The 23016-nt window shown below is 30.8% G+C and overlaps 1 protein-coding gene across 4 annotated transcripts in view; it reads left to right on the top strand.

Annotated features, from left to right (window-relative positions):
• Positions 1-23016, top strand: part of LOC134715733 (tyrosine-protein kinase transmembrane receptor Ror-like) — a 141147-nt gene that overhangs the window by 13088 nt on the left and 105043 nt on the right. The window contains exon 5 of one of the 4 annotated variants that reach the window (XM_063578113.1): positions 7771-7817. The exons of 1 other annotated variant lie outside the window; for it this stretch is intronic. The gene's annotated coding sequence lies outside the window, so the exon portion shown is untranslated. Of the gene's footprint in view, positions 1-7770; positions 7818-12465; positions 12588-15788; positions 15890-23016 lie in introns of those variants that run through there. 2 more of the 4 variants (XM_063578122.1, XM_063578132.1) reach the window with 2 other exon arrangements.

Below are 23016 nucleotides of genomic sequence, written 5' to 3'. Positions count from 1 at the left end.
AGCAAGTAAAATAAACAGATTGCAACTGTTGGCAGCTTTCTCATATCATCTGTAAACTTGTATCATTTATACTGACAATCTGTTAAAACTAACAAGGCAGGTGAAATCTTCAGATAGTACAGTGTAGAAAAAAGTCTTTAATGTTTTTACAGTGTGAAGAGCTCACTAGTCAGTCATATTTAGTGTAAACCATACTTTATCACTGACAAAAAAACAAGCTTTTTTTTTAAATAGAGTTTCAACAAGACTTTTTGTTAATACAAAATGTTCTTCTTAGAAAACTGAAGGTGTTTAAAACTTTTCATTACAGTGTGAGTTTTAAGCTTTTTATGGCGACTAGTAGATGAATATTTTACAGTAGTTTGGTTTTTTAACATTTTTTTTATTTTAGTAGTACCAGGTTTTTATTATACCATGGTATTATAACACAACTTTCCTGTTCTAGGATTTCCATCATATAAACTTAGAGATATTATCAGGAATGACCAATTTCTAAGATTGATTGATTGTTGGTTGCTTAACATCCAGTGGCAAATATCCAATTTCTAAGAAGGGGTTGCCATCAAAATCTTTCGACTTTTTTTTTGTGAAAGATTGTGCCAATATGTATAACTTTTTCATAGGTGGATCCAGACAGCCACAAGGGGCCTGGGTCTCCCTTTTATAGGAAAAAAATATTTGATTATATAGGGAATCACTAAAGTATGACTTGAGTGCCCCCCTTTTAGGACAGTCAGTGCCCCTCCTCTCAGTGGTGGATCCAGGGGGATGCATTTGAATGAGGACATATTGTTGGATCCCCCTTTTCTAGGTTAGGACCTCCCCTTTTTCAAATGGCTTGATCCGCCACTGACCTCCCCCCCCCCCCCCCCCCCCCCTTATTAAAAGTTCTGGATCTGCCCCATTATTTTATTCAGTTCCTTCAATTTTCTTCTTCCTGTCTGTTGTAGATTCTGGTATAGTTTCACATTTTTATCTTCTTCCTGTCTCTTGTAGATTCTGGTATAGTTTCACATTTTTATCTTCTTCCTGTCTGTTGTAGATTCTGGTATAGTTTCACATTTTTATCTTCTTCCTGTCTCTTGTAGATTCTGGTATAGTTTCACATTTTTCTCTTCTTCCTGTCTGTTGTAGATTCTGGTATAGTTTCACATTTTTCTCTTCTTCCTGTCTGTTGTAGATTCTGGTATAGTTTCACATTTTTCTCTTCTTCCTGTCTGTTGTAGATTCTGGTTTAGTTTCACATTTTTCTCTTCTTCCTGTCTGATGTAGATTCTGGTATAGTTTCACATTTTTCTCTTCTTCCTATCTCTTGTAGATTCTGGTTTAGTTTCACATTTTTATCTTCTTCCTGTCTGTTGTAGATTCTGGTTTAGTTTCACATTTTTCTCTTCTTCCTGTCTGATGTTGATTATGGTTTAGTTTCACATTTTTATCTTCTTCCTATCTCTTGTAGATTCTGGTTTAGTTTCACATTTTTATCTTCTTCCTGTCTGTTGTAGATTCTGGTTTAGTTTCACATTTTTCTCTTCTTTCTGTCTGTTGTAGATTCTGGTATAATTTCACATCTTTCTCTTCTTTCTGTCTGTTGTAGATTCTGGTATAGTTCCATATTTTCTCAACAAGTCTCAAGTCATAGCCTTTTATATATGCCTAATATGTTAGGAATCTGATGTACAGTAACTGTCATTTGTTAAAGTAATTTATACATTTTTCTTGTTTCTTGTTTTTTTATATAGATTAGACCATTGGTTTTCCCATTTGAATGGTTTTACACTAGTAATTTGAGGCCCTTAAAAGTTTTTTGTTCAGTGTGAGCCATGGCTCTGTGTTGAAGGCTGTACATTGACCTTTAATGGTTTACTTTTATAAATTGTTATTTGGATGGAGATTTGTCTCATTGGCACTCACACCACTTCTTTCTATATCTAATATGGCACACCAGTGAAGAGTTACATGCTTATGCCTTTCTATTTAACAGTTTTTAGTTGGTGTGTTGTTTTTCTTTCTTTGTCATGGTTTTCCAAACTTGTAACTTGTAAAATAAAGTCAACAACATTACTCAGGGACATTATTAGTTTTCAATAGCTTAAAGTACAGCTTCTTTGAATTGTGTTTTCATTTTAAAATTACAATTTTTGAGTTTTTTTTATTATTTGAAGTGACAATTTTAGATTGCATTTTTTTATATTTTATAAATATATCCTTTAGATATACAGTTTTATGGGTTCTGCCAAGTTGTGGTATTTTCATTAGTTTAAAAGTGTGATATTTTTTTTGTCTTTGAAATATAAAGAATTAACAAAACAAATAGTTTAATGTAAGCACTAATGGTATATCATCACCATTAAATCTACATATATCAACTTAATTACAAATGTTTAACAATTAAATATAGAAATATTTGAATCTGTCAACAAATTCAAATATCAAGTTTATGATGAAAGGCTTAAACATGCAAAAAAGTGAATCTCCTTCTTTTATTCATTTTATGGATCTATTTAAATAAGAGAAAAGTGACAATATAATTTATTGACAGATTTGAAGGTAAATGGACCAGGAATATAGTAAAGAACGGTAATGCATTTTTCATGTAAAACATGCATTTGTTGCATTTATGCATTTGCATCACGTTTTTATTCAGAATGTGCAAATTTGGTTTAAAATCATATTTATCAAATTTGAATACTTTTACTTTTTGTTAAATTTTGAAATGGAATAAAAGATTGAAAACAGATTTGACAAAGCAGTACTTTAATTGTGATTTCAATTGTATGTTAACTTTGTCTAGACAAACAGAATTGACATTAGCAAAGTAAGCTATTTACTTACAGGATAGGAAAATCAAGGAAAAGAATAAAATCTATGATGTCAATGATATCAGCCCTATTTTGATCAAACCAGTATAAACACAGCCAATATTTGGACTTTAACATGGCTTTTTAATGTACTTTAGTAGCTATACAATTGTACTTTCTGGTATTATGTAATACTTGATGCCTTTTTTTATCCCTGCTCCAAAGGAGTTAAGGTATATGTCATTGCAGACCAATTTTCTTTGACTCATGGTAATATGTGAAATGTGAAATGTTAAATGTTTCTTCTATAGGTTTGTATGCTGAATTTGGAAAAAAACATGAAGTTTGATATCCATGAAAATGTTAGTTTTCCTCAATCCATGAAAAATTTTACCAAAAATTAATGAACCCACAGTTCTAATTTACCCCATCTTTCCATCTGTCTTTATCAAAAATTTTGTGGCATTTTTCTCAGAAATCATGAATTGGCTTTTGTCACTCTTTTTTCCGGAGCTACTACTTAGGGCGTTATGAAATATCATTATGAAACATAGATTTATGTGAGAAACATGTACCATGTTATGTGTGTTTTATTAAATTCATGTTTACTAAATATAGATAGGGGATATCATGATGGCACAGAAATATCTTTTTACTTGATTTTTGAAGGAAGCATCATTATATAGGATGGTGCCAATGGTATAGCATGCGATAGAGTGCATGATAACTTCACAATTCAAGATTATTAGTAATGCAAATCACTTGTAAAACTAAAACTATTAATGTTTTTTATGAAGTTACATGTAAATTTATATTAATTGATTTCATACATAGCATAAATATTTCCCTGTACATTTTGTGTGGAATGACCTCTATTTTGACATCTCCTGATGTGAAAACCTTCAATTGTAAGTTTGACAGGGTTACTGTTGTTGTCTATATGAGATGATATATTAATTGGACTTGTGTTCTCTCTACAAATTATGTTTTGGTATTAAGAACTCATTATGGTAATGGATGAAGCAGACAAACAGTTGTTGTTTATTTTGAGTACTCATCATCCATAGTATTATTTACCTCCTCTGATGTCTATCAGTATCTTCATTAAGCTAAGGGGAAGTCACTCTGTAATTAAAGCTAAAAAATAAATTACACATTTGTTTTTTAATTATAATTAGTTTATTTGTATTCAAGATATTAAACTTTAATGACCATCATGATTTTCTGTTATTTTAAGGTACCTTTTGCTCATATCACTCCTAACATATTCAAGAACTTAATTATATATTCTTGGTTTTCATTTTTTTGGTTTTTGTTGGTTTGAGTGATCCTGATGAAATGAAATTCTTAAAAGGGATTGGTTCTTTCCAAACTAGTTCTAAATGTTATGAGTGTGAAATCGACATATATGTCAAAATTAGATTTATTGGTACTTTTCCCACCTATTTTTATATGATTATGATAAATTGGAAATATGAGTATAACGTATGAGTATCAGATTGGATTAACTGAGAACGATGTCCATCTAACTATAAAAAAACTCACAAATAATATTTTGTCCTAAGTGCTATTATAGCCGTAGACATTAAAACTGTATGTACAATAAAGGAAATTAATTGTATACTATCACATTACCGTTGATATATTATTGCCCCGGTCAACCCTGCTGATATTAGCCTTTTGAGGAGGAAATAGACTTGCCACCAGAACACATTACTTTTCCTCCCTGTCAGGTGTGTTAATAACTTTTCATACTAAAACAGTCTTCCCTATTCATAATTTAGTACATAGTTTCTGTAGAAATAGTCTTAACAGCTTATCAGAGCTTTTTGTCCAATAATAATTTATGTAAGTACTTTCTCAGTTTTTCTTATAAAACTAATGGAAGACTATCTAGATATCACTTTAACTCTGCAAAAACACATGACACTTTTCTGCATAATTGTTGATCAATATGGCAAAAAAGCCTGCATCTTACGTCAAAGACATATTTATGTTGTGACTTTAACATTAAGTTATTTATTGGAAACAGTTCATTATTTTATTCTGAAATATAGAACTTGAAGTTGATAGCCAATCTTACATATTTTCTTTTTGGCTTCAATCTTCTTTCTGTTGAAATAATCTCATTTTGAATGACATTTATATTTGTTTATAAGCCAAATCCACCAAAAGGACCTTTTTGATGGAATTTGGGATTTGCCTTTATTTTCTCAGAAATTTGGAATTTACCTTTATTTTCTCAGGAATTTAGGATTTACCTTTATTGGGACTCATGATTTAATGATTAGTTCAAGATCTGGGAAAGAATGCTTTTTTAGCTCACCTATCCCAAAGGGCCAAGTGAGCTTTTCTTATCACTTGTTGTCCGTCATCATCCATTGTTGTCAAACGTCCATCGTCGTTAACTTTTACAAAAATCTTCTCCTCCGAAACTACTGGGCCAAATTAAACCAAAGTTTGCCACAAATAGAATTGGGGTATCTAGTTTAAAAATGTGTCCGATCACCCAGCCAATCAACCAAGATGGCCGCCATGGCTAAAAATAGAACATAGGGGTGAAATGAAGATTTTGGCTTACATCTCTGAAACCAAAGCATTTAGAGCAAATCTTAAGGGGTAAAATTGTTTATCAGGTCAAGATCTATCTGCCCTGAAATTTTCAGATGGATCGGATAACCTATTGTTGGGTTGCTGCCCCTAAATTGGTAATTTTAAGGAAATTTTGCTGTTTTTGGTTTTTATCTTGAATATTATTATAGATAGAGATAAACTGTAAACAGCAAAATCTGCAAATAAGTCAACATGACCAAAATTATCAGTTGACCCCTAAAGGAGTGATTGCCCTTTATAGTCAATTTTTAACAATATTTTGCAAAAAATTTCTCCCTTGAAACCACTAGAACAAATTTAACAAATCTTGTCCACAATGATCATTAGGGTATCTAGTTTAAAAAATGTGTCTGATGACCCCTCACATGAACCAAGATGGCGGACATGGCTAAAAATAGTACATAGGGTAAAATGCAGTTTTTGGTTCATATCTCTGAAACAAAAGCATTTTAAAAAAAGCAATTTTGCTAGGAATAAAATTTTCATTAGGTCAAGATCTATCTGCTCAGAAATTTTCAGACCAATTGGGCAACTTGTGGGGTTGTTGCCCCTGAATTGATAATTTTAAAAAGATTTTGCAGCTTTTGGTTATTATCTTGAATAATATTATAGACAGAGATAAACTATAAACAGGTGTAAGGGAGGTGTTCAATGTTAGAGTTACCCTGTCTAGGTTAATCCAAAGACTTGAAAATTGGTGGTAGCTGCCTTTCCAATAAGCATACAGCATTTATCAACCTAGTTTTAACCCACAATATTGCACATAAGGAAACACTGTTTCACGAGCCTGTCAGCACTGAGGTTGTGAGTTTTACTCCTACATGTAGCAGGTACACTAGTCTTCAATCTTAGTTGACCATGAATGCCAGTTTTCCAAATGAAGTTCATGGTTCTCTCCCAAGGGACTCCAGCTTCCTCCACCAATAAAAACTGACATCCATAAAAAAAACCAAAAGAACTGAAAATGGCTTTAAAAACAACAAATTCAATCATCCTGGTACGCATGTAATATTTAACACTTGGCGTTAAACATTTCTATCTAATTTTTTTAAATTGGCTCAAATTATATTTTTCAAAAAATTTGTATCCATAATGCCAATTGTTATAAAATATATTACTTTTAACCCGATTATGACATTATAGTTTTTCCTCACAAAAATGTCCAGTTTATATCATTTTTACATGACTAAATTTACCAGTTTTGAATGGATCTATGAGTATAACTTTTGTTACAAATTTCTGGATCCAAATAATGGCTGTTATCATACCTGTTTCTTTCTTCTGCTAAAATTTCTGTAATCAATGGATTCCTGCAGTGTTGTTGAAGGTAATGTCTACCCTGATTGTTTAAACAGATTACTTTTTCAACATTATCTTGATATGGTAAACTTTTAAGGCCAGATTGATATTTAGACAGAGAAAAAAATGATTTTATTTGAAATGGTTGTTGGTAATTTTACGCCACTTTTAGTTACCCTAACTAACTGTATCGTGGGGGTAAGATGTTGGGGTGGAGCCAGTGCCTTGAAAGTACCATTTGTCCTTTGACAGGAAAGCTGACAGTCCTTGTAATGAAATTGAACACACCGGCCACTATGTAGTTCCATCTCACACCACTACTAGTGATGACAGCCTAGCACTACTGTGGTTTCATTTATTGTCAAGGGTTCCAATTTTCGTGGATTATGAAAAACTAGCATGTTTTGTGGATATTTAATTTCGTGGTTTTGCTGAAGTCTGCATGCAGTCCGAAATATAATTTGTTATTCATTGAACATTTAAATTTGTGGTTCACCTGTACCCACAAAATTCATGAAAATTGGTATCCAACAAATAATGAATCCACAGTAGATGAACTGCTTTAAGATCGATTGGCCATCTATTTTTTTTTTTATGTCGGTTTATAAGTTGGATGTACTCTACACATTTGGTCTTTAAGTTCATACATACAACATGCATTTGTCGCAAAGGACATACTTGACTATACACGTTGTTATGAGTGTGTTTCTTTTTGAACTTTGTGTACACATGCACAGTATAAATGGTTTCTGTCATAAGGACATAGCACATGTTGTCGTAATTCAGGTAATGAGTCTAAATCATTCCTCTACAATTAAAACACTATAAAATCTCTTTGAACATTTAAGAGGAGCATATTAGAAACATGCAGATGATTTTTAATACCAGGTTCAAATGTGCAAATTGTAATTTAGAAGCATGATAAAAGTTTCAGCTGTAAAATAATAGGAAAAACTTTCACGAGAGAATATTTGATTAACTTTCAATTTAAAAAAGGAAGCTTGTTAATTTACTGTGAGAATTGATGAAACTATATTTTTTTTTAATTGAACTTTTATAGGGGAAAATTCTAATTGATGGTGCAAAGGAACTTACATATCATTTAAGGTATGTATGGGATTTCCTTGTTATATTCATTGATATAATCTAAAGTAGATGTATGATGAGACTCAGAGAGAGAGAGCCTTACTGGTTGGGTTTATTGAAGATCAAATTTTATTTGACATCACACCAATTAACGTTTAAGATTAGGTACTTCTTTGAAAAATATCATGCTGCTATTCCAACTCTGATATACATAAAACATAGATGCAGGTATATGTACATTGATGAGAAACAACCAAACCACACCAAAAAGCCAAATTACATGTTAAGGTCAATATATGCAGGATTTAGGTAATGGGGAGTAGAGCAAACCATATTTTTAACAATTCTGCAAAATTACATATTATTTTGTTTTTAAAACCCTACAAAGACAGGTGTCTTGATAATGTGTTTATTCTACCATGTGCATTTTAAAGTTTTGAATAAAGGGGTATGCAGTAGTGTCCTAATTTGGTCCAAAAGATGGGTGTAAGCCAAGGCTCTGTTTTGAAGACCATACTTCGACCTATAATGGTTTTTCTTTTACTAATTGTGACTTGGATAGAGATTGTCTCATTGGCACTCATCTTCTTATATCGATTCAAGCACATTCAGGCAGTGGGAACATGGAATGCTGGGTCCCACCAACTAATTTTACCAGTCTAAAATGTATTTTTTATAAAAACATAATGTTACTACAACATCTTTTTTGGCAATGTAAACACTTTTTATTTCCAATCCTGTTAACCAATGGAAATTAATCTGTGATCTTTGAATCTAAAGTTTAATTAGAATTGTAATATCATCTTCCTATATCTATGATAAGTAAAAGATTGAAACAAAGACCATGTGACATGTACAGACTTTTTGAAAACTGGTCAAATAGACAGAGAAACAATACAGTATATGACTGCCATTAAGTGTAGCAGCCTTATAACACTATATACTTCAGAATTAAAACATCTACATCAGGTTTTATCACAAGAAGGTAAGGAAAGGGCAAACAACATATAAATCTATGTTAAAACATTGTTATTTCAGAAGATTTGACTTTCTTTATTGATATGTAGGTTCATATATTCTAGTCTTGGAAAACATGGTATTTATTAGCTGAAATTGGCTTCAAATAAGCTTTCAGTAACTGTGAATACTTTCAGATTGATACTTTCTGTTACTTATTTTGATGTCATAGCTGAGGAAGCATTAAGTTTTACCCTTGTCTTTCTGTATGTAGGCCTGTTTGTTTCTGAGTTTCAAACTTTAGTTTGTCTCAACCAACGTTATGAAACTTATACAAAATACTTATTACCACAAAACTCAGATCAAGTCCAAATTTGGGTAGCATCACTTTTACGGTTCTTCAGTTATGTTTCTTTATAACTTATATGTGGGATCATCATCGATGTCCCATGGACACATTCTCTATTTATTTATTAATGGTTAATATTCTGCATGCTGATCTCATGAGTCAAACTGCATCCAACCAAGCTTTCACAGCCATGTTTAACCCTGCCACCTTTATGTGCTTGTCCCAAGACAGGATAATTCAGAGGTGATTGTTGGTTGCTTTCTGCCGTATTACTTTTTTTTTAACTTTTAATGTTTTTAGCATATTTGAACCATTATGAGGCTACTGGTGTTCTCTTTTAAATTGTAAAAACACTTTGTTATGCCCAGGCAGTTCATGATGGCTTCTTTTCCACTTTCTGTTATACTTGTTATTGAATGCTGTATAGTAATCTACAGTATTGTTCTTTAGTGCAATAGTTTTGGTGAGAAAATAGGCTTAGAAATGTTAACGTTTGACTTTGTTTCACTCTTGGGATATCTGCGTAACATTAACCAATCTTTGAAGTTTGCATAGGATGTAGGAAGTGCGGAGCAGGTGGACGAAAAAATATTTGTTTCATAGCCCATTCATGAATTTTATTTGAAAGATCTGAGATGTGCTATCATATAAACTTAGTCTGTTTAAAATTTTGTTTACCCCTATGGGGTATAATTTTGTAATAGAAACATCACTTTTCATAAATATAATTAACTTACGCTTTGATGCTCAATAAAAATTGCAGTTGCAGCCAGAACTGTTACTTTAAAGAGAAAAATAATTAATTTAGAAAAACATATGCATGGAAAATTTAAAAAAAAATTCAGTGGAATTTAGCAGTCAAGCTTCATGTTACTTGTAATAATGATAATAGTAATAGATTTTCTTTTCTTTGAACAGTCAATTCTTATTGTGAAATAGCTCTGTCAAAATGAGTGAGCCTTTATGAATGCTTTTGAGTCTGTTTAGCATATGTTATAGCATTTTTCACATGTCTTAGGGTAAATGATAATTGGTTAGACATTCTACACTAGTCTTGCTTTTGCTGTTCTTGTTAATATAAGTAACCATATATCAGTATAAAGCCTGATATTTAAAGTATGTATCTGATATCAGCTTATCTTATAGATATACACGTTTGTACATTGTTTGTTGTTGATTTAATTAAAATATCAAGTAATAGTTAATAAAATGTTGTACTATGCAAGGTTTTGAAGATTGATGAAAATTTTATATAAACAAAAAGGCTTAGGTTGCTGTTAGTTTGGGTGTTTAATCTGCTAGAGTTTGTATTAAAAACGTCTTATTTATGATGTTGTGGTGAACAGAATTATTTTTCCATAATACTCTTATAACCTGGCTGCTGATTTATAATTGAGAACTGTGTCATAGAACTGAAAATGAAAATTGTCATGGGGTTTCTCATTTCTGGAGTTTAGTTTGTTGTGTCTGTTGTTTTTAGCTCACCAGTGGCCTAATTGTTCAGCTTGATTAATTTGAATGGTATGCTATGACTTGTTTTTAACTCACCTGACCCAAATTGGCTTAAAAGGTTTAATTATGAATTCAGAAAGTGCTAAGTGGTAATTCTGGTTGTTTCACATGGTGGACTTGCAACTATAGGACACTTGGGCATGAAGCATGAATTAGACCTGTTGCAGTTTCTTCAAATGCTGCTTATTTTTTCAGCTTTTGCAGTAGCAGATTTAGAAATTTTCATAAGGGGGCCCACTGTCTGCCTACGAGGGGTCCCACTACAGTCATGCTTCAATGATTCCCTATATAATCAACCAATTTTTTTCCACAAACAAAGGGGGGGGGGGGCTGAAAAAATCCCTAAATCCACCTCTATTTTGTCGATTTTAGGAATCCCATAGTCTTTTAGATTTTTAACCGGATTTTTGTGACAAAAATGTGGATTATTGGTTTTGGGATGTACATCAGGTTTTTGTGACAAACATGTCAGGTATTTTTGTTACTGATGACAAAGTTGAGGTGAAGTTTAATAATGGCGGTTATTCACTTTTTCTGTTCAGGAGTTAGGGTTTTTGAAACAGAAAGAATGAAAAATTGTGTTTCCAGTCATGTTGTTGCATTTACTCGTACTCAAAGACCATTCGACCAAAGCTTTTCAACTTTTATTATGTTGTTACTGATTACAAAATTGATGTCAAATTTGATATTGAGATTTTCACTTTCATTGTTCAGCAGTTATGGTTCTTGTGATATTGAAAAATACCAGGACACAAATAAATGTTTATAAATCTGGTTTGCTGTCATTCTGACAGCCTCTTGTACATACATTTGAATTTTCACATTTAGATAGATTAAGTTACTAATGCATGTACATGTAATTGCTTTTATACGATGCTTTTACATTAACGTTATGCTAAAGGACAAACAGTAGCCATATTATTGTTTAGAAATAAAATTGTCATCATTTTCCAATTAAAATAAGGTTGAAGATCTGAATGACAGATATCTATTATCACTGTAGTCAGCCTCAAGCTAATGATACATTCTCAATGGGTGTCAGTCAGTTTGAAGGGAAATTCAAAGTGATGCAAGAAATTTGGCTCTAAATTGTAAGGCAACATCAAAATATCTTCGTTTCTTGGGGGTCTTACAAAAAGTTGATATGATCTACATAATCAGTCATAACTATCAATTAGTACATTCTTACTTTTAAATCAACAATTGTTTTATAAAATTTGAGATTTGTCTGTAATGTAATTGTCTTTTAAGGCAGTTTTGCAAAAAGCCATGTTACTTAGGAACATGTCTTTTTTGCAAAACTGTGGTTACCTAATAGTTATTAGTACATCACAGGCAAATGTTCCACAAAGGCATACCAGTACTTGGTACTTTAAAGTAGAGCTTCCTTGGAGTATCAGGGGAAAATTATGAACATTTTTAGGAATTCTCTTGACCTTTCCTTCTGCAAAATACACTAGTCTAAAAAAGAAATCTAATTCTATTGAAATTTATGTTAACCGATTTTTTTTCAAAATTTTAAGCATGTTTGTGTGAATATCATACATGGCAAAATTGCCTTCATACTTTGATCAAAGTTGTTCATCATTTTTGGATGCTGGAAATTGAAACAGCTGTTATCCTACAACATCCGTCTTATCTTTATTTCAAAAGGAATAGAATCATTTGTGTGAAAAAGAATTAAATGAAGTGTAAGTTTGTAATGTTTTATGAAATTGTTTCATGAATAATGATATTTTATATGCAGTTAAAGAGACTTTTGAGTCTGTAATAGCCCATAAAGGTTGCCATGAATATTTTATTTAAATTGTTACCCTCGTGAAATTTTATTGACTTACGTAAAACATATTTTGTATGCATGAGTTTTGATTAAACAGTTTGATATATTTTAAGTGACAAGAAGATAGCAAATAATTATAGGATAGGGACAGAGAAAATTACAGGTGTTTTAGAATGGATGTTACTATTGAAAGGTATATATGGTATAAGATACAAACATAACTTTTTTTTGTCAAACTATCAATATCTGACTAATAGCGCTATACACATGGCTTTTTCTTTAGCTTTAATAGTTATGCATGTATTTTGTGATATATTTGATTTGATTCATTTTTAAAAAAATTATTCCATTATTGGGGGTGTGAACTTAGCTGATGATGAATATTAGAACATATATTTTATAAAATTGCTGATGTTCTTTTGTAAACAACACCAAATTATCAACTTCTTTGATGATAAACATTAGACATGTATTTTATAAAATTGCTGACTGCCCTTGATAAACAACACCATACCTGCAATTTATTTTGATTGAATTTTGGTTGCTTGAGGACAACAAATATATTGTGCATAATCAAATTTTAATAATGTACACTATCATTGTGGTCTCAAAAAGTTTTAATAAGGATGGAGGATGAAGGATTTTATTTTAATGCTGCTAAAATGAGGTGAAGTTTTGCCAGTGCTTCGTATATTGTCTGAAACAACAAGTCACTGAAAGTCTTTTAACCCTGCCACATTATTTATGAATGTGCCTGTCCCAAGTCAGGAGCCTGTAATTTAGTGGTTGTCGTTTGTTGATGTGTTACATATTTGTTTTTCATTCATTTTTTTGCATAAATAAGGCCGTTTTCTCGTTTGAATTGTTTTACATTGTCTTATTGGGGCCTTTTATAGCTGACTATGCGGTATGGGCTTTGCTCATTGTTGAAGGCTGTACGGTGACCTATAGTTGGTAATGTTTGTGTCATTTTGGTCTTTTGTGGATAGTTGTCTCATTTGGCAATTATACCACATCTTCTTTTTTATATTTGTTTAAAGTTTTTATGCCAGAATTTGAAGTTGTATTAAAGAAACTCATACAGTAATTTATAAGCATTGGAATAAGAAATTTAGAAAAGTTTAACTTAAGTGATAGGAAACCACTCCTAGTTTTATTGGGTTGTCATTCAGTCATATGTTTTCTATGTAGATGTAGCTTTTATGTTCTTAGGTGGTGTTCAAATGCCAATTAACATTCAATTATGCAAAATTATATTTAGCAAGAATTTTTACATCTAATTGAAAAATCTTTGATTTTAAAAACTATATTATAAGTGTACCGGTAATCTAAATAAAACTTATTGTCAGTATTTTTTTCTAAATGAGTGAAAAGTAGTTTAAAACATTAGCCAGAGAATTTACGGACTATTATAGAAAGACTATTTAGCTTTTAAAATTCCGTTTTTTAAGGTAGATTATAAGTATATACTTTTTGAAATAGAATTTTCTTAAACTTTGCCAAAAGGAAGATTTTTCTATGCTTTTTTCAACAATATAATAAAAAGTATGGGTCACCATGCTATTTTCCAAGCTATGAGTCGTTGAAAATTGCCTAAATTTGGTTAGATTATTCATGAAAAAACACATTTGTGTGCATAAACAAATATCTATGAGATAGAATTTTGAAATAAATCGTAAGAAGATAGGTTGTATAGGTTTCAAGAAAATAGAAAGAAAAAATGGTGTCACAGAACTTGTTTTCTTGCTCCAAGTGAAGTAAAAATCAAAAGTTACCCACACAGTCCAGTATATATTTGTTACTAAAAGAGTTATCTCCCCAAAAATGGCTTATTTGAAAAAATTATTCTAAAAACCCAACATTTGATATTTGTTTAAAATTTTGATTATTACAATAAATTTTCAAGTTTTCTTTATATACAATTTAGCCAAAAAATTGCAAATCTGTCTCCAAATTTGCAGATTTTGGTTAATAACTAGACCAATTGTGTACTGAGTTTGTACAATTCAAGATGGTGGTATACCATGAATCTACCTTATGTCCAAATTGTTTCAAAAGTTTATTCTTCATATTTCTTAAACTGGTAGATTCAAAATACATATGGGATATAACAATTTTTTTTAACAATATTGGAAAATACAACCATGAATGTTAAATGAAAGTCAAGGTACAACAGATCTCACTGACAATCTGACTCCTCCAAGAAAACAGGGATCACTATCAAACAATACATGGACCAAATAACCCGACTTATTACAGCAACTAAAGTGGTGGTGTTCAGTGGTGTATCCAGGGGGAGGATTCTGGTGGTTGGAACCCCCCTTTTTTCTGACAATCAATGTATTTGAATAGGGACATATAGTTGGACCCCACTTTTTATCCTAAGTTAGGATCCCCCTCTTTTATAAATGACTGGATCTATGTAACCCCTGGTGTTCACTAATCTTCTCGACCTCTAGATCATTTGTCTGAAAAGTACAAAAGAAAAAATGTACTTTTATTTAAAGTTCAAAGTCATTGTTTCTCTCCTTGACTGTGTAAATAAATTGGTTAATTTTGGAGCAAGATATTTTTTGTCTCTAACAACCATTATCTTAGTTGCCTTTGTTTAATCATCTTTTATAAATAATTATAACTTAAGAGAGTTATGAAATTATATTGCCGCAAAATTATCTAGAAAGAGCTAAATGCTGATATTAAACATCAAGAAAACTGTATTTCTGTTACATTCACTACCAAAGTTAGCTCTAAAAATGATACGGACAAAAAATTACATGTATATTGTAAATAACCCCAAAAACAGGTTAGAAATTCCATAAATAACTATTAATGGGAAATTTGTATCTGACTTTTTTTTAATTGGGACGCTTTTGCTACTTATATTTAAACAAGGGATGTGGTATTTTTAAAAAATCACATTTATTTTCATACTATCTGATCAAAACAACCACAGATATTTAGCTCAAACAAAAAAAATGAAGCTTTTTCTTCGTACATAATTATGTAAATTATTGCATTTACCTTCATTTCTATTCCTAGTCAATGACAAAATTGTAGTTAAAAGCAATGATTTCACTCAGAAAATTGTTGGTTATCAAATTTCTTTTTATCCAATTTCTGTAACTGAAGTAGAAAAAACTTTATTTGTATTTTACAATTAAGTAAAACCTATGACTTAAATGCATGGTAATGATAGATGTTTTTTAGTTTAGAACTATTGGTCTATAGAAGCACATCAAAGCTAATTCATCGGCTACAGTCTATTAAACCAGAATAAACAATTATATACTTCTGTGACAAGTGACTTTAGAGGTGAAAGGTTTTACATTAAAACGTACACGACCTTTTATCATTTTCGCACTTAGGTGTAGTATTTTTATATTGTTATATGGATATGTAGATACTTAAAGAGTATCTTATAGTATATCTCATCTAGTGGATTAAATCCACAATATAACTCTTGAGTACTTGGATTGGAAGTTATTCATATATAAGGTAAACACTTGATCAATTATTTCTTAATTTGATTTTGACTTTAGTGGGTGTTTTTAAGCAAGTAGGTTAAAAATGATATGATTAATTTGGGTTGATTTTTTTTCAAAAGCTTTACATTTTGTATTTTTTATAATTGCATTTTATGTCAAATATTCAGTATTGTCTACGACTTAACTTCATCTTAAGTGATATATTTCATAGGAAAGCAAAATTTGTTTTCTTGTTCGATTTTTTAAGAAAAGTAAAACAACTATAGAAATTTTTCATAATTCTGATATTAGAGAGATTGAAAGAAAAGGATCCTAGAAATCCCCAAACAAAATCGTACGGGGTCCACCTCTGTACACTATTGTCATAAAACTGAAAGTTCAGACTGTGCCTGTGGCAGATGATTTAAACTCTGATCCTTATGAAATGGCTTGGATTGCCAGTTTTCCTGCGAAGGTTCTCTCTGTGCCCTCCTGTCAGTGCTTCCTCCACCTATATACAATTTGGCCATAATGATATTGCCAACTGAAACTAGAGGGCTGAAAATGTTTAACACTAAAAAACTATTGAAGGTGTTGTGAATGCATGACATTTTATTTATTTACAGTACAAAAAAACATTTACCCGTGTCGTGTTCTTGATTAAGATGCCAATAGTGATTTTGGAAAAAAAATCAGTTCATTTAAAATATAATGTCCTGTTCAAATCTGATACCAATTTGATGACACACAATAAAACTTTGTATTTTTTCTAATTAAGTATCCCAATGATACATTTCACCACTACATGTATCTGACACTCTCATCTAAATTAATATCTCTCTTTTTTTTACAATTACTTTTAAGCTGGACCATGTAAATTTGTTGGGTTTTAAATTAGTTTTTTGTGAAGTGCACCTGCACAGATGTAAATAGAAAATTATGGTCTAATTTTGGTGCTATAAACATTGCCTATGTAATCATGAAAGTGACACTTAGGTAAATGATGAGCTTACTTTACAGGTACGTCCAGGTACAAAATTTAGTATGTTATTTGTCATGCTCTCAGTCTACCCTGTTATTAGCATTTTTTATGGACACAGCTTCAACAGTATTTTTCCCATCGTATTAGAACTAGTATCAACATATCACCAGACACAAGATTTGGGATTTATACGAATGAAATTGAAATGAATGATCTTCAAATTGGTTTTAAAAAGAAATAATTGAATACACAGATTCACGTTAAAGATTTATTGATATAGTGGATATTTTGTCAAAAGGAGAAACTTACTTTGATGTCTTAACAATACACAAACTAGCCATAAGGTGAGGGGCAATTATTTTCATTAAATTGTGTATTTAAAAAAAGTGGTTAGATTCAGAAGTAATCAATTTCGCTTTGAATGGTACTATTGAAATCTATCATATCTGATTACGTTAAATTTGAGATTTGATTATAATGAATTAATTATATTTTTTAGAACTATTAATTAAAATGAAAAGAAGGGCTTAGTAGGAATGACGAATTAAAATCTGTTGCCTCATTCTTCATCAAAGAAATTTCTTTTATTTTTATCCATTTCAAACAGAATTAGTTTGAGTAAACTTGAACTTTAAACTGACAAAGATGAATTAGCACTTTCTGTTTATTATTTAAGGTGTCTAAGTACTTATATTATGGGAGTATATTAATTTATAAGATAAAAGAAGAAAAAAGACAATTGAATTTATTTAAACTATTAAGGGATAAGAACTAGTCTAGAGAGTACTCAAATCAGATTTGAAATCCTTACATTGTTTTCCCAGCCTTTCAGTTGTATTTGTTGTACTGGTATCATATCCATGATGCTGCTTGTAGTTTTCATCTTGGCTGAAATTGTGCAGCCAGTATTTCAGTTGACAGTGTAATTGGTTTAGCTCCTTGTAAATGTTTTATGTATTTGATTTTCACAACCTTTGGTATCATGCATACTTTTCCCACCAATTATACTATGTGGTTTTGTTTTGTAAACAAAAAATGCTTCATTCTCAATCTATGCTACTTCCAGTCCATCCAAGTTTAAAGAAAAATAGGATTTGATTCTATTCTATCAAAGTCTTTGAAAGTTTTAGATCAAAGCTATTTTTTCCAGTTGTCACAATTAAATATCCTTCAAAAACTGTGACCAAGTTTCCTAGGTCAAAGAAAAACTTTGATAGTGACAGCGGCCTTAAGTTTTTGTTTGAATTATTTAAAATTGTTTTGATTGTACCTGAGTTTTGTCCCCTGCACTTCAGGAACTCTAACAATTAGAGTTGTAATATTTCGACTCTTAAAGTACCTTTTATAACATCCTTATGGTTATTGTAAATTATAGCTATACCATAACCCTAACAAGTCCATGTTCTGTTAAGTACTATCCAATATTTTGGTACATTATTGTATAATTCCTTAATTTCAAAATGTAGCCCTCAGAGTATTAATCATAAATGTTGTTGGTAGACTGGAATACTAAAAATTCAAAGATCTTCAAATGGTTATGCACAAATTATGAATAACATGCAACATCCATGTAATCGACAATTTCACATGTGTGTTCGGGAAAATCGGTATACTATTGTAAGCTTGTAAAGTCTGAAGCAATATCTGGATGATATTTTGTAACCGGTTGACTGGTTATTAGCTTGAAGAGTCTTAGAAATATTATTTGATGCTTTATTCTAGGATATTGCAGTAGATATTGGAATTTCTTGATGATATGCTCTGAACAGTTGACTGTTGTGAAGCGTGTATAGTCTGAAGCAATATCTGGAATATATTGTCTAATTGGTTTACTGTTATAGGCTTGTAGAGTCTTAAAAATACTATTTGATACTTTATTCTAGGATATTGTAGTAGTTATTGGAATGTCTGATACATATTCTCTAATCAATTGACTATTGTAAGCTTTTTAAGTCAGAAGCAATTTCTGGATGATATTCTCTTAGACTGTTGTGGGCCTGTAGAGTCGGAGGCAATCAGTGAAATTAAGCTGCTGTTACTAATGCTATATCCAGTTTATATTTCTGACAAACTACATCATTTTATCTTGTCCCATAATTAATACAAGCCATAGAATCTTCCCATTTCAAGTACCCTTAATTAACAACAGGTGCTCTATGCAGTTTTACATGAAAAAGCTTACTTAATTATATTTAAGGATAACAAAAATATATTTGTGAATTAATAATATTTGGTTTTGACATTTTGACACAATGTAAACTAATGAAGAAATATTAGCTCTCATCTATGTTTACATATGTATTGTCTGGGAAGGGATGGAAAGAGAATTAATATTTATTTAGTCAAATTTATCGATTGTAAAACATCATTTTCCTTCTATTAATGTTCTATACAGTCAAATTTGATCATTGATTGTTATTGGAGAAGAATTTAATCAGTAAATCAAAGTGACCAGGGTTAACATTTTGACATTGCTGCATGACTGCTCAACGGATTGTAATGAAATTTGACCAGAATGTCTTTGTAAGACTTTTTGACGATTCCCTTGTGGGAATGTGTTTATTTCAGGGGGAGATAATTAAAGGGTAGAAACCAGACTTCTGGTCAGTTGTCCATTCATGCTGATGATTCTTTCTTTGTAAATTTACAGTAATTATTGATATTTAGGAAAGAATCACAAATACTATTGTTTGGTTATTGTATCATCAACAGAAATCAAATCTGAATTTTGATTCAACAAAACTCCAACCTTTATGATGAGAGCATAAATAGGAAGGTATAAATTTGGGCTAAATGGCCATAAAATCAATTGTATTTCAAAATATCTGTGATTTTTTGTTTTTTTAAAATGTTGAATCTATGTAATTAAAAAAAAAATGGGTTATTCAGTCACAAAATGACCAGAATTATAAATTATGGAATATCTGGACATTTGAAAAAGGTTTCTGAGTGATATTGTGAGTTTCTGTTGCTTTGTTGGAATGAAACTTATACAGATAGAAGATGTATAGAGAATAATGGGTCAAAGGTCAAGGTCACAGTAACTAAAAAATAAAAAGGTCAAAAGTATTGTATGTGGTAACCTGACTTTTGATTGTTTTCTTGGAATGAAACTTATACAGATAGAACATAAATGAAAGGAAAAAAAGCCTTTTGATTTTTAGCTCAAAGGTCAAGGTCACTATCTCCAAAACCTTTTGTTTATAGAAGTTTATTTTGATAAAGTATCTTACTATGAATTGCAATACAGGTTTGTCGAGTGATGAGTGATTTAAATTTTCTTCAACAACATATATCCCACTTTAGAAACACTTTATCAGTGAAATATTTTTAAATTACTGTACTTGCAATTGAACATAAATATACATGTCATAAGTTATGCAAGTATAAACCGTCAGTCGTTTTTAAAACAAAAATAGCATGAGAAAAAATAATTAAACTTTAAAATTCTTTTGAAAAAGAATTTATGGACACTGTAGCCTAAAATGTGTTTTTAGTCTAGTTCACATATGAAAAAAAAGGAGATGTGGTATGATTACGAATAAGACAACTCTTCACAATTACAGGCCAAAGGAAAAAGGACGTTAACATCTATAGGTCACATATACAGCTACTTTTCTCAGTTGTTTTTTTCAAATTAAAGTTTTTTGTCTGGTTTACAAATCTTTTTGACAACATAATTATTACATAAACAGTATCTTTCTGATGTAGGTATAAATTCCTGTATAAAATTCCATATTAAGATCTTCATTAAATTGACCACATAAGGGGTATACAGTTTACACTACACAGTTATTTCTGTAATTACCCAACCATATACTCAATAGAAGAAGTTACATGAGAAATACCTTATAATTACAGTACTTTGAACGGCAGGTGTGATAAATGGGTGATTTAAAGTGCATTCAAATTATCTTATGTTATAACAAGAGATGCATTCTATTGCAATATTGCACTTCACTAAATATATTGTTTCTATTGAAGAAAAAAGAAGGTTATTTTGTACTTCTATGTCAATGTACAAAAATGTGGAAATTGTATGTCTATGATGATTTTCTACGCTGGCTAAAGTACAGTATATTTCAATTTTGACACAAGATCTGGTGCAAAGAAAATTTTATGTAATCAAAGCTTAAACCATGCATTCAAATGGTCGAAAATATTATTTTGTGTTTGTTTCCTTAAAACTGTTATAAAATACATCATTGTCAACACAAGTCATACTGTCATACAAGTGAGAGTTTTAGCTAGCTACAAGACCAGGTTTGGTCGACCATTTTCTACATTGGAGGGTGTCTATGCCAGGTTGGGAGTCTGACAGTTGTTGTTCATTTGTTTGAGCTTTTGGTTTTGCCATTTGATATGGGATTATCTGTTTTGAATTTTCCTTGGAGTTCAGCATTTTATGATTTTTTACACAAAAGACTGTACAGAGCATAGTTTTGCTTTAAAGTTGAATAACTCTTTTTAAAACAAGTAATTTTAAAGAAAGAGTTCTTGACTATTGTCAGTATTGTCAATCAAATGTTATACAACAAAAAACGTTAGATTGATGTCATGCAGTGACATTTATTGTAACACCCAGTAACATGTTACATGTTTAGGATGTTGTGAAGCATCTGCACATTGTGTACAATTTGGCATGTGTGACTCTCATACTACATTAATGTCACTATGTATGCTTCAGAAGCTTTGGAACAAAAATTGGCTTCACAGGGGAGATAACTTCATCATTAAACAGATGTTACAACAAGATGTTTCTTTGTAAAATAATGGACATATTTTCTTTTTCCTTTTTCGTATTATTTAGCAATTTGTTATGATTGATGATCATTTCTCATTGTTTGAAAGGTAAAAATCTAGTTTTTTTACCCAAAGTTAATCGAATAAGAATTTTATGCAGTTTTATAAATTGAATTATACTTTAATCTAGTAAAGATGAATGAGGCCCCTTTATTCTCAACTCAGTTTTTGCTATGAGCTAAAGATTTCATACTTTTATATAAAACTGAAAGAAATAATTTATCTTTATTGAAGTAAATGAAATTCAGCTTTATACTGTGAAATGATATAAATATTCCCTTTGATAAATTGCTTCTTTTCCATTCAATTTAAATATATTGCTATTAATTGTCCAATCAATGTTACATATTTCAAGCTGTTTCACTTTGTTGTTTTTAAAATGTTGCAGCTAAAGAAAGATATTTTATAGAAAATGTATCCCAAGATTTTTGTAAATCAGAATCATGAAATATTTTAATGCATGATGAATTTACAGATTATAATGCATCATGCATCCTGATAAACAGTGCCTTAGTCAATATTCTATGATTGACTCTTGACAAAGTGTACATTAGAACAAAATACAGATTTAGATAGACTTGAACATTCTAAGTTCCCACCAGATTTTTTTTTAATAGCCTATAACAAAATCACAACATTCAATGCAAATTTGACCTTAGAAATCATGTATATAGTATTTGTATCATTTAAAGCCTAATATTTAAAGATATAGAAGGGCTTGATACTATAGTCAACATTTATATACAGATCTGCTTTTGGTCTGAATTTGGGTATGGTTTAATGAATTTTAAACCTTGACTTCAATTTCATTGTTCATTGATAACTGTTTGTCTTGTTCTCAGTTGATTAACAGGTCAACTTATTTTGATGTTTGAAATAATAGTATGATGTTCATGCCAGTCTGATAGGGTTTTTCTGACCTTGACATCATGCTTAGGTTGGTCAGTCTTATAGCTTTTCTGATTATTGAGGTCAGCTCCTCACTGAAGTTACTGTAAGAAAAAGATCAGCTATATAATTACGTTGATATTGTTGATGTGACTAAAACCCTGAAATATTTTCAGTTGGATTACATGAATTCTCATGAAAGGTATTTCGACATTTTATAAAACAACAGCTGATCAGTCTAAAACAGTATTTTACTTTTGCTTTTTGCTTTTTTTTTAAAGCAATGAGTTGGGCTAGTAAACAGTATGACAGGGCTTTGATTTCAAAATTTAAAAACTGTTGTAATTCTTGTTATCAGTTCCAAATAATGATGATTGCAGATTGGTCATAAGAAAGCCTTGATTATTAGTTTTTGCTGTTTCTCTGCATACTAGTATAATGAGTTAAAAAAAAAAGACTTAAATTTGCTCAGTCAGAACAAGTGT

This window comes from Mytilus trossulus, chromosome 1 (assembly GCF_036588685.1).
Source record: "Mytilus trossulus isolate FHL-02 chromosome 1, PNRI_Mtr1.1.1.hap1, whole genome shotgun sequence".
Lineage (NCBI taxonomy): Eukaryota > Metazoa > Mollusca > Bivalvia > Mytilida > Mytilidae > Mytilus > Mytilus trossulus.
Note: the sequence above shows the minus strand (reverse complement) of the source record. Positions and strands in the feature narration are given on the sequence as shown.